The 13,466-nt window shown below is 37.6% G+C and overlaps 1 long non-coding RNA gene across 1 annotated transcript; it reads left to right on the top strand.

The window, feature by feature from the left end:
* Positions 1 to 7,238: 7,238 nt before the first annotated feature.
* Positions 7,239 to 9,261, top strand: LOC149959317 (uncharacterized). The gene is made up of 3 exons (XR_016478446.1): positions 7,239 to 7,325; positions 8,078 to 8,141; positions 9,178 to 9,261. It is a non-coding gene; the product is annotated as an uncharacterized LOC149959317 (long non-coding RNA).
* Positions 9,262 to 13,466: the final 4,205 nt, after the last annotated feature.

Genomic DNA, 13,466 nt, shown 5'->3' with positions numbered 1-13,466 from the left:
CTGCTGTGGGGCTGCGGGCCTCCGTTTGAGGGCACGGTGGACCCATGTCCCAGCCTTTTGGGGTTCCACCGGGATTTCCGGTGCCAGCTGTGCCGGTTTATGCGGTCTGCCGTGTGCCCGCCGTTCCCCTTTAGGCGCTCTTTTTAAAGGGCTTGGCTCTCTACCTTTCTAGGAAGGGTGTCGGCTGGCGTTGCCAGAGCATCCGCTCTTATTCCCACTGCTGTGTGCGAAGTGGGGGCTGGTCGCCCCATTGCTGCACCTTCTGCTGGGTTGGGTGGCTTGCGTCGAGGGCGCGACCATCGGTAGTGGGGTTCTGCTACCCATGCTGGTTTTGCTGCCTGTCCGGGTCTGTGGACGCTGGCGTAGGGCATAATGATGACAGACCTCCGGTGGTGTGGTTTCAATCTTACCGGTACACCGAGCTATAAATCTGACACATGTCCAGTCAACTCGGTGCGTTTTTTTTTCTAATTAATTTTTTTTTATAATATTAGCGAATGATTTCATATTTAGAAAACACGATTATTGTTTTTGGTTATCTTAGTCTAGTCGACAATTTACGTTTCATGATTGTAATTAAATATTAAATTTTATTAAAAAAATTATACGAAGAATTCGGTGACATAGGAAGGCTGAGTTTTACTATTAGCCTAGCCTCGCAGCCTCGGATAAATGGTGATTGAATTTATGAATTTTTCATGTAGGAAAGTACCATGACAATTGTAATACATTATCTAGGTACGGCCAACCTACGAAATCGAAGTTGGCTGTACCAGGTAGCGCCTCGGTTCTTTTTTTAGGACTACACTACGGGTCGGATGTTCTCGAGTACAAGTACAGAGGAGTGGCAGCAGTTCATTGAGTTTGATCGCTACAGTTTTCTCATTTCATACGATTTATAGAGCTTCTTTTTGTGATTAAATAAATGTATTGGTATCCCATGTTCAATATATTTTCCCACGTGAAAACTTCCATAAAACTCCTGTTTTTCTAGATTTTCTTAGAAAAATTAAAGGTATTAACAGAAACCATTAAAAAACATTTTAAACAGATATATCAGTGAATTTCACACAATAATCACAGTAATCTTTTAATATTATGAGTATTCTCCAAAATTCTTTGGAATCAACGAAATCAATGATATCGAAGAGTGCAGTTAATAATCACTGGATTTCACGTTTTTAAAACACGTGATCAGCTTTCCTCTAATTCCAACCCCTTCCCTCCCCTTCGCCATCTGTCGGGTCCCGGTGATACTTCGCGATACCAGATAAGAGAGTGATAACTTATTAAATACATCTTATCTTCAAATAGTCCTTAATTGTACCAAGGGTTAGGCAAAAAGTGAGTCATAGCTAACAAATAGCCTAAGGCCAAGTCCAAAGGCGACTCTAACATTGTTTAGCTCGGACAATTATTAACTGAACGAATTACTTAAAAAAGTATTTGAGGAGCCAAAGCCAAGAGAAATCATCGAAGACAAAATATTTCAGTTAGTCACTAATTGAATTTAGAATTTAGTCATAGAATATTCTACTTTTAAGTTGTCACTCGGTGTAGTTTGCGCCATCTGGTAAGAATTCAGGCATTTAAAAATTGTTTGACAATTAGCGTTACCAGTGTGAAAGTATCTTCTTCTTTGTATACGATAACTTTATTTAGAATTCAAGAACCACATTGAACAATTACGTATCGTATTAATAATGCTTTCATTTTATCTTCTAGAAATGGAGCTTCGAGTAATTGTTGTAATGACCATAGTCGGCGCTGCGTTCGTTTCGGATATGGTCTCTGGAGAATTTTGCTTCTGCCATTACCTCAGCGGCTCTCTGCCCTCAATGTACCCGAGTCTGGGCTGCGTCCGATCCTGTTACGCCCAAGAGAGATTGCACAATCTGTGGCTCCCGCTCGTTCGATGGTGGAGGAAAGGAATGCGCTTCTACTAAATGCACGAAGATGTCGCCCCAGTCTCACTTTGAGAAAGCTACGTCTCACAGTTTGAAGTGACGATTGTCACGTTTTAAATACATTGTTTTATGTTTTAAAAGTTAATATACTTTGAATCAATAAAAATCAATTTATCAACTTTCCTAGACGTTGGTGTTTGTTGGGTTGATTTGGTTTGGGAAATTTTGAAGAGATTTCGTCTGAGGCGGGAAATATTTCCAAAGGGGAATAATGACAGGACTGCCACAAAATATAAAAAATTATTTGAGGAATAAGAGAACTTTTCCCGATCAAAATAAGGAACATTTTTAAAATAGAGAGAAATGTAAAAACAAGTTTATCTTGGTTTCATCTAAAGTATCACAACTTTGTGTCTTAGCTTCTAGGAATCAATTCTGATCAAGAATGGCCATCATACCAAGGCCCTGATCGCTTACGAGCTTGCCTGTACACCGATTAGGTGGACATTTTACTCTTTGCGGGAAGAGTTTCCACCGATTTCGTGGGCTGGTCAGCCCTTTCGCCACCAAAAGTAGGCGCATCTAGCGGGAAAAAATTGCGCAACAGAAAAACCAATTATCGTTGACCGGACCTTTTAGAGCTCGGTGGAACAGGTAAATTAACCTTAAAAATTTCGATTATACATAAAAATTTATTGCTGGATATTATAAGCGGTTATAAAACGATTTAATATGCCAAAATTTGGTTTTTATTCGGATAATTTTTGGTTATGGATAAAAATAAATAAAACGGATATTTCTTATTGAAACCCCCAGCTCTACGCAGGTAGCAAAATTTCTTTGATAAACCTTTGATGAATAATTGATAATAAAACTTTATTGACTCGTTGATCATGTCCGGCTAAGGAACGTGTTAAAAAAAAGTTTTTAGAAACGTTTTATCATAAGCCTATGGTTTTATCAACAATTTTGAACGTTTATTAGAGTAACGTGCAATAGAAGTAATTTTCGCAACTTTTTTAAACGTTCATTCACCTATTTTAAAACCATTATATTAACGCTTAAATTGTTTTAATATCAGGTATATAGATACAAAATACAAATGAGCTTCAAATTCAGGTACTCTTGCAAATTATATAGGATTTGGAGCTCGCATCTCCAAATTGAAGTAAAAAATCTCTTGCTGAAACTGCAAGCTTTCTTTTTTTGACGATTTGAGATATAAAAATTCTTCATTTTGCAATCTATGATACCATTAAAGCCTAAAATAATATAAAACCAATTAAATTTAAATAAAGAATCTAGTTTATTTTGAGTTTCAATTAACTCTAACATATTTAAGCTCGTTCACCAAGCTGCAGGTCTACTTTGTGATGTATTAAGATATCAATTTGCAATGTACATTAAGGTTTAAAAATTGACCAATTAAATTTAAATGCATTTTTTTTGTTAATAGCGGATAACAGACTAAAGCCAAGTGGTTTTATGGTTCTAGTTTAAAAAAACTCATTTTTTTTTCAATCTCTTAGCTAGGTATATATTTCAAATAAATAAAAATCGATAAAAATATAAAAATTACAGTTAAAACCCCGATAAAAGGTCATATGTAATTTTCTTGAATTATTACTACTACGGCTATTTTTGATCAACTAAGCCAATACACTTAGCAACATCTTCAAAAAACATTTCTAGAACAGGTAATTCTACCTTCCCTTGCGATAACATTAAAATATTGTAAAATCTCCCCAAAAATTAAGAATATTATCCTGTATCTGACCAAATTTAAATGAAATGCCCTAAATGTTCCTCAAGAGCTGATGACTAAAACCAAATGTTATTATGGTTCTAGTTTAAAAAGGAATATTTTTATCAGAGCATAATAAAGGCGGTATAATTCAAATACCTGAATAATTAATATTTCACAGTTTAATTAAAATTAAATCCCTAATTTGAAATATTCCATTACCTTTATATTTTCTAAAAAGCTTATAACAATAAACAGAATAAGAAAGCATCTAGAAATACCAAGAACTAATTAACGTAATAAGAAAATTGAGGGAAACGAATTATATAACTATCCTCGCGGAGTCGCGTACTCTAAATTGAAACGGCGTCTGCTTATCGGTCGTAGTCATGTGACTATCTATAAAGTTTCGCCATCTAACGGCTTTAAATTACTTTTATTTTTGTGAGGTTAAAGACGGGGGGGGGCCGTCATAAAGGGAAATTTTCGGTCGGATAAGAAAAATAATATTGTTAAAGAAAATATTAAAAGAATTGTGATTCACCTTAAAGATTCCTCTTACAAGTTACATTGGTGTGAAACATATAACCTCTTCTTCTCGTTTTCGTTATTGTTTAACCAATTAACGATCTCAACGATACTTTCTCCAAGGCTAAGGGAAGATGATGGTAATTGCAAGTCGTGGCCTTTGGTGGGGTGAAAGATATCGGATCGAGAGAATGATTATAAAATAAGGGAATGGGGAAAAAAAGGGGGAGGTTCGGAGGGATTTTTTTTTCATTTTCGCCAAAATAAAATGAAAATTAAAGTAATCCCCATCTTGCCCTCTATCCAAAAAAAATATATAAAAAATCGGGCGGGGGGCAGCTATTCTACACTTAACCCAAAATTGCTGGCAAATAACAATTTTATATTTATCATATCTTTCTAAATAATAAATTGCGGTTAAAACTTTTCGCATTACTGTAATCCTTGACAAAAATAAACAAAAAACAATAACAAAACCAAAAAAGCCGTAAACACATTTTCGGTTTGCACACGTTTTAAAAATCTAGTAATATCTTGTCGTTAAATCTAATTCGTCATCAGTCCTACCTCATCCAACAAGTACAAAAATCTCGAAATATGTCGTATTTTCCTAGGTAAAAATTGCTGGCAAGTCAATATTTTAAATTTATCATAACTTTCTAAATAATAAATTGCGGTTAAAACTTTTTGCATTATTGTAATCCTTGACAAATAATACATCTAAAAAAATAAACAAAACCCAAAAAAAAACAAAAGTACCTATTGTTAAAAATAGCCGGTTCGGATTTCAGTCTGGTAACACTTTGCCTGCGATTAAATTCCAAAAATCTTTATTTACGTATTAAAATATATATACATACAATGAACAAATATCGGACGGTAAGGATATTATGGCGCGGGAATTAAAATGCAATACAGTAAATTAGGGCGTGGGTTAATATTATACACTCTACGGAACACAAAATAATAAAGGAAAGGGAAATGGAAATCTAATTCTGATTTCCAGTCATTAGCGCGGGACATTCAAATGCTCTGACCACAATTTTTAACATTAAATATTTAGATTACTCACAATTATTTATGGGATCAGTCCCAATTTCTCGGGCGAAAGCCATCGGTTTGTTTAGGCGAGGGAAATGAAATACTAAATACACTATTCTTAAATAAAACTACAATTAAAAATGCTACAATTACCTTCACTACAATTAAGACTTATATAACAAAAAGAAATACACCACACTACGAAAAAAGATTTATACATATATATGGGACAGAAAACTATTCGGAACGACCGTGAAAATAGTGGGACCTCCTACACTGAGAGAAATTTCTGTACTTTCTACAGAGTTTTTGTACAGTATTAATGTGTGCGAAAGTTTTGCCGTACGTTTCTGTAAGCAAGTAAAACAGTTCAGTCATTTTATTTTTGTACAATATCCTTATGTATATTTTAGTTACAGAACTGTTATTTGTACTAAGAACTGTAGAGATTACAGAACTATTTCTGTAATCCACGATCAACGATTTTGGCTGTTAAAATGACCAAATATTTTTATTTGTGGCACTGTAATTTTCACCAAAAACTGCAAAAATTACAGATCTCGTCTTGTAATTTGCGCTACAATTATCTAATGTAAGTGTTACATGTATATCCGTAGTTGTAATAGAAATATTTTATAGAAACGAAATTTTCTAAATTTCTGGCGTTATTACCATAAGCTTATGATAGCCACTCTCGCACCTAACGGAACGCGCCTCTTGCGACTGCGATAAAACTCGGCTCCTATCTGTCGTTTCAAAGGAATCGAGCGCCTCTGAACGCGCTTCCTTCTCCGTCTCTGGGTACTCATCTCGACGATGATTCTTTTAGAATCGCCATCGGTCTTCGCTTTTCGTGCCCATATCTGCGTTCCACGAATCTGCAACTGCGGTGCCCATGTCGACTCGTTCGGGACCGATGGTTAAGTTGCAAAAAAGCACTGGTCGTACGGCGCGCTCTCGTGACATGTCCGCCTGTGTGCCCTCCGTCCTCGAGCCCCCGCAGTTTGTCGAGGGACGACGGCAAACGCGCAGATGGCATGACCCTTGTCCCTTGGTCCGGTGGTAAATCATTAGTATGGGATTTCACACGATCCGACCCCATAACTCCTTCGTATTTGATTTCGTCTTCTACAGCCCCTCTCTGGGCCGCCATCCAGGCTGAATTGAAGAAAAAAGGCCAAATATATGTGGTCCTCGGTCATCGCTTCCAGTTCTGTGCTTTGGCTGTTGAAACTCTTGGCTTGGCCCTGGAACACGCGACTGGCCGGAAAATTCGCGAAGTAACCGGGTAGCCGCGTTCCGTGGAATACATCAGCCAACGCATAGCCATTGCCGTGCAGCGGGACAACGCGGCCGCCGTCTTGAACACGTTCCCACCAGGCGAATTTTTCTAGTGCACAAGATTTATTTAAAACATAAATATTTAATTTGGGTAATTAAATATTTATGTGTATGATTTGAGCACCCCTAGCGGATTTTTTTAAATAGTTTTTACATTGAAGCCATTATAAAAATGAGCGTGGCGCTGAACACGTTATAGTACATTTTATAGGGGGAAAATCCTTGCTCGCGGAATTTCGACGAATGTGTTGGCCACTGTAGCGTGAACAGCGCGTGATCAAAGTTGACCGTGGTTCACCAGTGCGGCGCTGATGGCGTAACTTTCGTTACCAGCCAAATGAAAAGCATGGACCAAAGGCAAGGTTCTTTAAAAGTTCTAATCGGACCACACGACAAAATTTCAAAACCCGTTCTAGTTTGTTATCCGATTTCTATATTGGCTTCACGAAATGCAGTTGCAGAGTGAGCTGTCAGTTATTTCTTTGTATTATTCTAACCCATAAGTTAACTTTGTATTTACATTAGAATAAGATATAACAGGTTTTAAAATCTGTACATGGTACACTTTAAAAATCTTCGATCAGGGGTGAAATAATTTTCGGGTTTTTGACATGGCAACGCTGCTCATGAGTCATGACTCCTGACTGAAGTTAGTGTTGAAAATTTGGAGCGCTCTCGACACAAAGACGAGGCAAGCCTTGGGCATTTTGTTCCATTCTTAGGCTTAGCGAAATCATCAATTTATTCCGAAGATTATTATTATTGTTAATAGTTAGTATTATTTATTTATTTTGATTAACATAAAAGTAGTATTAAAGGTAATATACCGTAGTGTCTGTTTTAAACGGTGTCCGTTTGAAAATAGTCCTCGGCTATTTAGGTCCGTTTGCGGAAAGGCCTGGTAACGGCTATTTTGGATCGGCAAACGGGTACGGGCTTAAATAGCCGAAGACTATTTTCGCACGGAAACGGTTCAAAAATAGACACGGCTGTAATACGCGGTAATGAATGAGAACAGAAAATGTTTCGATGCGAGTTTACAAAGCCCAGAAATTCCCGCGACCTGTTAAGGAATGTAAATAGTGACGTAGACTGGAGCTTAGGTTGTGAGGCTCTAATTTAAAACCAAGCTTAATTAATTATGATTTATTATTTTATTGAAACACCTATTGTATTAAGTAAAACCGTTGACTAAATTTTACTATATGGGAATGGTTGCAGTAGAACACGTGACGGACATAGACGCAAAGAGTGTTCAAACCGTACTAAGCTTTCTGGGGACCATAGTTCAACTGTAGTAGAACTCGTGAAGATGACATTGTTTGAATTATTTCTTTTGGACTGTACTACAATAATATTGAATTATATACTAAAATTTTGGACAAATAATTTTCGAGTTCTTCCAACATACTTCGGGATCCGGGGAAAAAGTGGGGATTTATTGAAAGAACAAGTTTTGCCGTGAATTATATGAAATTATTAAGTTATTATTATTATTATTATTCCTATATTTTAGGCTGGAACTCCTATTAGTGACATAGAAAAAAAGCTGCCGCCTCACCCATGTCTGATAATTATAGGTAATAACAAAAGTGAGATAATTACTTAAAAGTGTGACACTCCCTGTACTTTCCTACGCTAAAGGTCTAATGAATGTTCGACTCGAGATCGACCACATAAAAATGGAAAAACGGGAAATATCAAGGAAATCGGTTTGCCTATGGTTATATGAACCCTGCGTCAATTTTAGGCAGTGATGGGCATTTTTCAAAATATCGTGATAACTCTCACTCCACCTCATTCCCGTTTCTAAAATTTTAAACTCAAACTCATCTCCTCTAAGCACCGTAAACTAATTTTGTATCTCATCTCCTCTCATCGAATTTCACTAATTAATCTAACCTCGCGCACACTCCCGTTAGTTTTATTGAAAAATCTGATCTCATCTCTCACTCTTTTCCGTTTATGGAAGTTGTAAAATCCCTCCTTTCAATCTCCTCTCTCTGAAACGCGTACTTTGTGAAACTCCTCTCACGCTCCTCTCCTTTTGAAGTTTCGCGCATCTCACCTCCTCTCAAATTCTCACCCTATTCTCACAGGGGTAGAACAACGACCATCATGCATTAGATTTACTGTCTCTAACTTCTTTATAGCCTTCTAACGTCAGCATATAATGTGCTCTTGTTCATATTTAATTACCACTTCAAAAGAAGTTATGGTTTAACTTAAAATAATTTAATTGTAAGATTTGAACGTTATTTCATTGGTCCCAGTGGCGTAGCTAGACCTTTTGCCGCCCCCTTAATACATAGAAATAGTTTTCTAAGATAGTTTAAAATGGAGTATTGACCGTCGCTTCAGTTACCATGAAGGGAAAAGTGCCGCCCCCTTTGCTACGCTACTGATTGGTCCATGAAAATTGTGTTAGACTGTCCGGGAAAACCTGGAAAAGTCGGGGAATTTTAAAATGTAAACTTTGTGGCAACTCGGATTAACATTTTGAGGGAATAATCTTTTCTTGTATAATAAGTCCTTTCTTTGAATGCGGGCTAACTCTACTACTAAACATAAATGATTGAGGGCAAGGTTTAACTAATTTTCTTTTCAATATTATAGAAACTAAGATGCATCGCCAAGATAAATCCACAGAATCCGAAAGAGGTTATAAACGTAAAGATCCTTGTTTTGATAAACAAAATATCCCAATATAATTGGATATTAATTAAAAATAAAATCCGGTAGTTATTTTGGGAAATTGCCTCATGAATAAATGATTTTTTCAAAATTGTATCCAATATTTTGTAATATTTGTAGAATTTAGGTTTTTTACCACAACGGAAAGTCCGTTTTTCAAAAGAAGTTTCCTTAAAAAACCCAATTCAAAGTATTTCAGAAAATCTGGGCTAAGTGTTTTTTACCGAAATAATCTGTAATGTGTACAGAATTACGTTTTTTGCAACACATAAGACTTACTACAGAACGGTATAACATATTTACAGAAGTACGTTTTATAAAAACCAGTTGTTCAGTTTCTACAGAAACTTATAAAATATTTACAGAACTACAATTTATATAAACACAAGTTGTTCAGTTTGTCCTACAGAACGGTATGCCATATTTACAGAAGTACGTTTAATAAAAACACAAGTTGTTCAGTTTGTCCTACAGAACGGTATGCCATATTTACAGAAGTACGTTTTATAGAAACACAAGTTGTTCAGTTTTTAAAACAAAAAATTCTTTAATATATACAGAACAATGACTTTTTAAAAAAAAACGTTACATTTTTATTTAACATATTTGTTCTGTGAAATTTACAATACAAATAACTGTAATTTTTACATAATTAATCTGTAAGTAAAAATTTTGTTTTTATCTGTTAAAAAAAAACAGTTTGTAACTGTAAAACTTTATTTCGGAAATGTCTGTAAAGAAATCAGAACATTTCTGGAATGATGGTTTGCCAGATATTTTCTATAATTCATACAATATAAATTTCTCTCAGTGTAAGGGATACTCTACGGATAAAATGAGCTCTCAAACTCGGGCCTGATTTTATCCTCTTCGGACTTCACTTTTTCCAGTGGTCATTGGCTGGTTGGTTTCACGTGGTTGCGGGGGTTTCAGAGGTCTTTCCATTACTTTTGTTTTTGAAGAAAACATCCGGGGTTGAAATTCGGCCCTTGACAACGGATATAAGCGGGGGTATCGGTTTCTATCTTGGAGTAGGCCAAACTCGCTTCTCTGGTCTCTTTAGGGTTACCTGGAAGCCTGAACGGAGAATAGCCACTCGGAAATATCTCCATGGAGTCGCGGTCCGCTGAGGGTATTGAGAAGTTAAAGTAGACCTTGCCCGGGCGCACCTCGTGATTGTTGAAGGTCTTTTACGCGTCCGCGCCAGCGAGTCTACGTACGTTGGGAAATACTGAGCCACAAAGAGGAAAGCTTTTAATTAGCACCACCTTGGCGACGGATTAAATATTAGCCTTGTGGAAGGCGGGGATTTAGTTTATAATTTATTTGACCTATACTATTTAAATAATCAACTTAATTTTATGTTTAATGGCGAGGGTAGATCATTTGCTATGATCCTTATAAATTTCACTTAATTCCAACAGATCGTTCCGAAGTTATTTAATTTTAATTGTAATGTTAATTGTAAATTAATTTAGTCAATTTGGGATAATTGTTATCGGTTGGGGGTGACGATTTCCGTTCTTTTGATGTATCGAGCGTATTGATTAATTAATCGTTACTATAAAAAGGGGGCTTTTAACATAAATATTGTAACAAGATGGTCAAAACCAGTAATTTTCTAGAAGGCGAGGATTTTTATATATAAGAGAATCATGTGGCGTAATCATGAGCGTATTTAAATAACACTAGTAACAAAAGTAAATAAAAAAATAAGTATGCCCGAGGAGAAGGTGAACCTGAAGGGTTACAAACACTTAGGCTTAGTAACTGTGAATAAATGCCAAAGTTCATCACAAACAGGAAGGTCAACATTATTCTAGTTAATGCAACATGGAATAAAGGCGAGGAGAAGGTGAACCTGAAGGGTTACAAACACTAAGGCTTAGTAACTGTGAATAAATGCCAAAGTTCATCACAAACAGGAAGGTCAACTTTATTCTAGTTAATGCAACATGGAATAAAGGCCTTATCTACACCAAGTACCTGGAAACTTGCTCTTAGAGTTGAACCACTAATAACAATTCTAAAAGGGTTCGCAATTATGTTTTTTTCAGTCGTTTCTACACTACTCTGAATTGTATTGAAATGGAAGATCACGATAATTATGTTCATTGAAAATGTGGTGGCTTCTTACAGGAATAAAAAAAACGTTTACAATGTGATATGCCACTAAGTTTTTATCTAAAAATATCCATCGTCATGAAGGCAGTGTGGCCGAGTGGTATATGGCGCTGGTTTTAGGCACCAACTCTTCAAGGGCGCGGGTTCGAATCCCGCCGCTGTCATTATTTAATTTTGCAGGAGGTATGTTTTTAGGGGCATGGGAAAACCTTTTTACAGCATTAGACGATATTGTAGTTAATCTTCATCCACACGAAGGCAGTGTGGCCGAGTGGTCTAAGGCACTGGTTTGAGGCACCAGTCTCTTTGGGGGCGCGAGTCGAAGAGTCTCGTTTGCTTTTTCGTCGGGAACGGTTGTCTTTTTTGCGTTCTCGTTCTCGGTGTTTTCTTGCGGCGGTACGTAACACTTTTGCGGTTTTCTACCGTGTTTTCTTTTTCCCTTTTTCGATTTTTCATTTTCGTGTTTGGGTTTTATTTTTCTTCTTACGGTTGTCCCAGATTTCGGGAGGCCGCCACTATGGAGGCGCTAAAGCGTAGCGTCTTTGTGGTTGTCGAGTCATTGACTCCGGGTATTGCAAAGGAGAGTAATGCAGTATCGGTTAAAATGGTTTTCGGAACTGATGCTATTTCATCGGTCGTCCCTGGTGTATGTGGATTTTTTGTTTGTTTTTGTACTGACGCGGACGCGGAACAATGTATTAAATCGGGGTTAGGGGTAGGTGGTGTTTTACGGGCGGTCGAAAGTGTATCGGCACGATCTGTTATTTTGAAGTTTCTCGAAGTGCCAGAGTTTGTCACGGACGACGCTATTCGCGTTAAACTAGAAGCTTACGGGTGTGAACTTAAAGGCGCTTTTGTGTGGGTAAAGTCCGATGGCTTGTATTACGGGGAGCGTAACGTTCGCGTCACGTTGCCTCAAGGTGTATCTTCGCTGCCTTACAGTTTAAAGGTATTGGATGTGATGGGTTGTGAAAACGTTTATCGCGTTCGCCACGAAGCGCAGACTCGGGTTTGCAACGGTTGTCTCCATTCCGCACACCTGTATCAAGATTGTCCCAACAATATCTGTCGTCGCTGTGGTCATGGTGGTCATTTGGCCAGGTCATGCCCTGGGCGGGGTACTGGCGCCTCAATGATGGAAGATCGTCGACGTGATATTTCCGGTCGACAAAGAACAAAGGACAGAGGATCCCGCAAATGTACGACCTGGTGGGTCTGATATGTCAAAGCGGAAACCAGAAGGTGACATCGACATGGCTGATGCTGATTTAGACGACTCGCTTTTTGCCAATCGCCTTTCCAAGGTTGCGGTGGGCAGTGGGAAGCATTCCCTTCCCACTTCGAGTTCAGATTTGGATCTCGCCAAACGTCAACTACCTTTCAATCAACCTGGGTTCCAGTTTCCGTCGCTAGAGGCAGCTCGGAACGCGAGTCTTCCTCCGTCTACTACTGCACCGTCTCCGGGAGCTGCTTTGTCTTCGTCATTCTTCCACCCTCCATACGCTCATGGTTCTCCGGGTAATTTCTCTTAATATCAATGGTCTACGTGATGTCATTAAGATGAAAGAATTAGTGGAATATGTAAAATCATTTGACATAATTTTTTTACAAGAAACTCATTGGGATTCGTCTCATGTTGCGCTTTTTAAAAAAATTTATTTCGTTAAATGTTTTTTATGTAACGTTGACGAAACGGGGTTTTGCGGGGTGTCAATTTTAATTAATCCGAAACTCGATTTTAAAACTGCAAGTGTTTTTCATATTGTTCGGGGTCGTAGTTTATTAGTTTCGGCTGAATTATCCGGTGATCTATTTCATTTTTTAAATGTGTACGCGCCTAATTCGGCGAATGACCGTGAGTTGTTCTTTACAACCATCAAATCTAACTGTCCTACCGGCCGTTTAATTTTGGGTGGCGATTTTAACGATATTTGCTATAGCCTACGGGACCGCCTTCCTGCTAGTTGTAGACCTAACAAGTCACAATTTACGGCCCTTCATAGACTTGCCGCCAAATTACATGTTACTGACACTCTTCGACTCAAAAACAATGACAAAAGGGACTTTACGCGTTCTGGTTACGTTTT

This window comes from Leiobunum rupestre, chromosome 2 (assembly GCF_980474605.1).
Source record: "Leiobunum rupestre chromosome 2, qqLeiRupe1.1.hap1, whole genome shotgun sequence".
In the NCBI taxonomy this organism is placed as follows: Eukaryota; Metazoa; Arthropoda; class Arachnida; order Opiliones; family Sclerosomatidae; genus Leiobunum; species Leiobunum rupestre.
The sequence above is the reverse complement of the archived record's forward strand: the minus strand, read 5'-3'. Positions and strand labels throughout refer to the sequence as shown.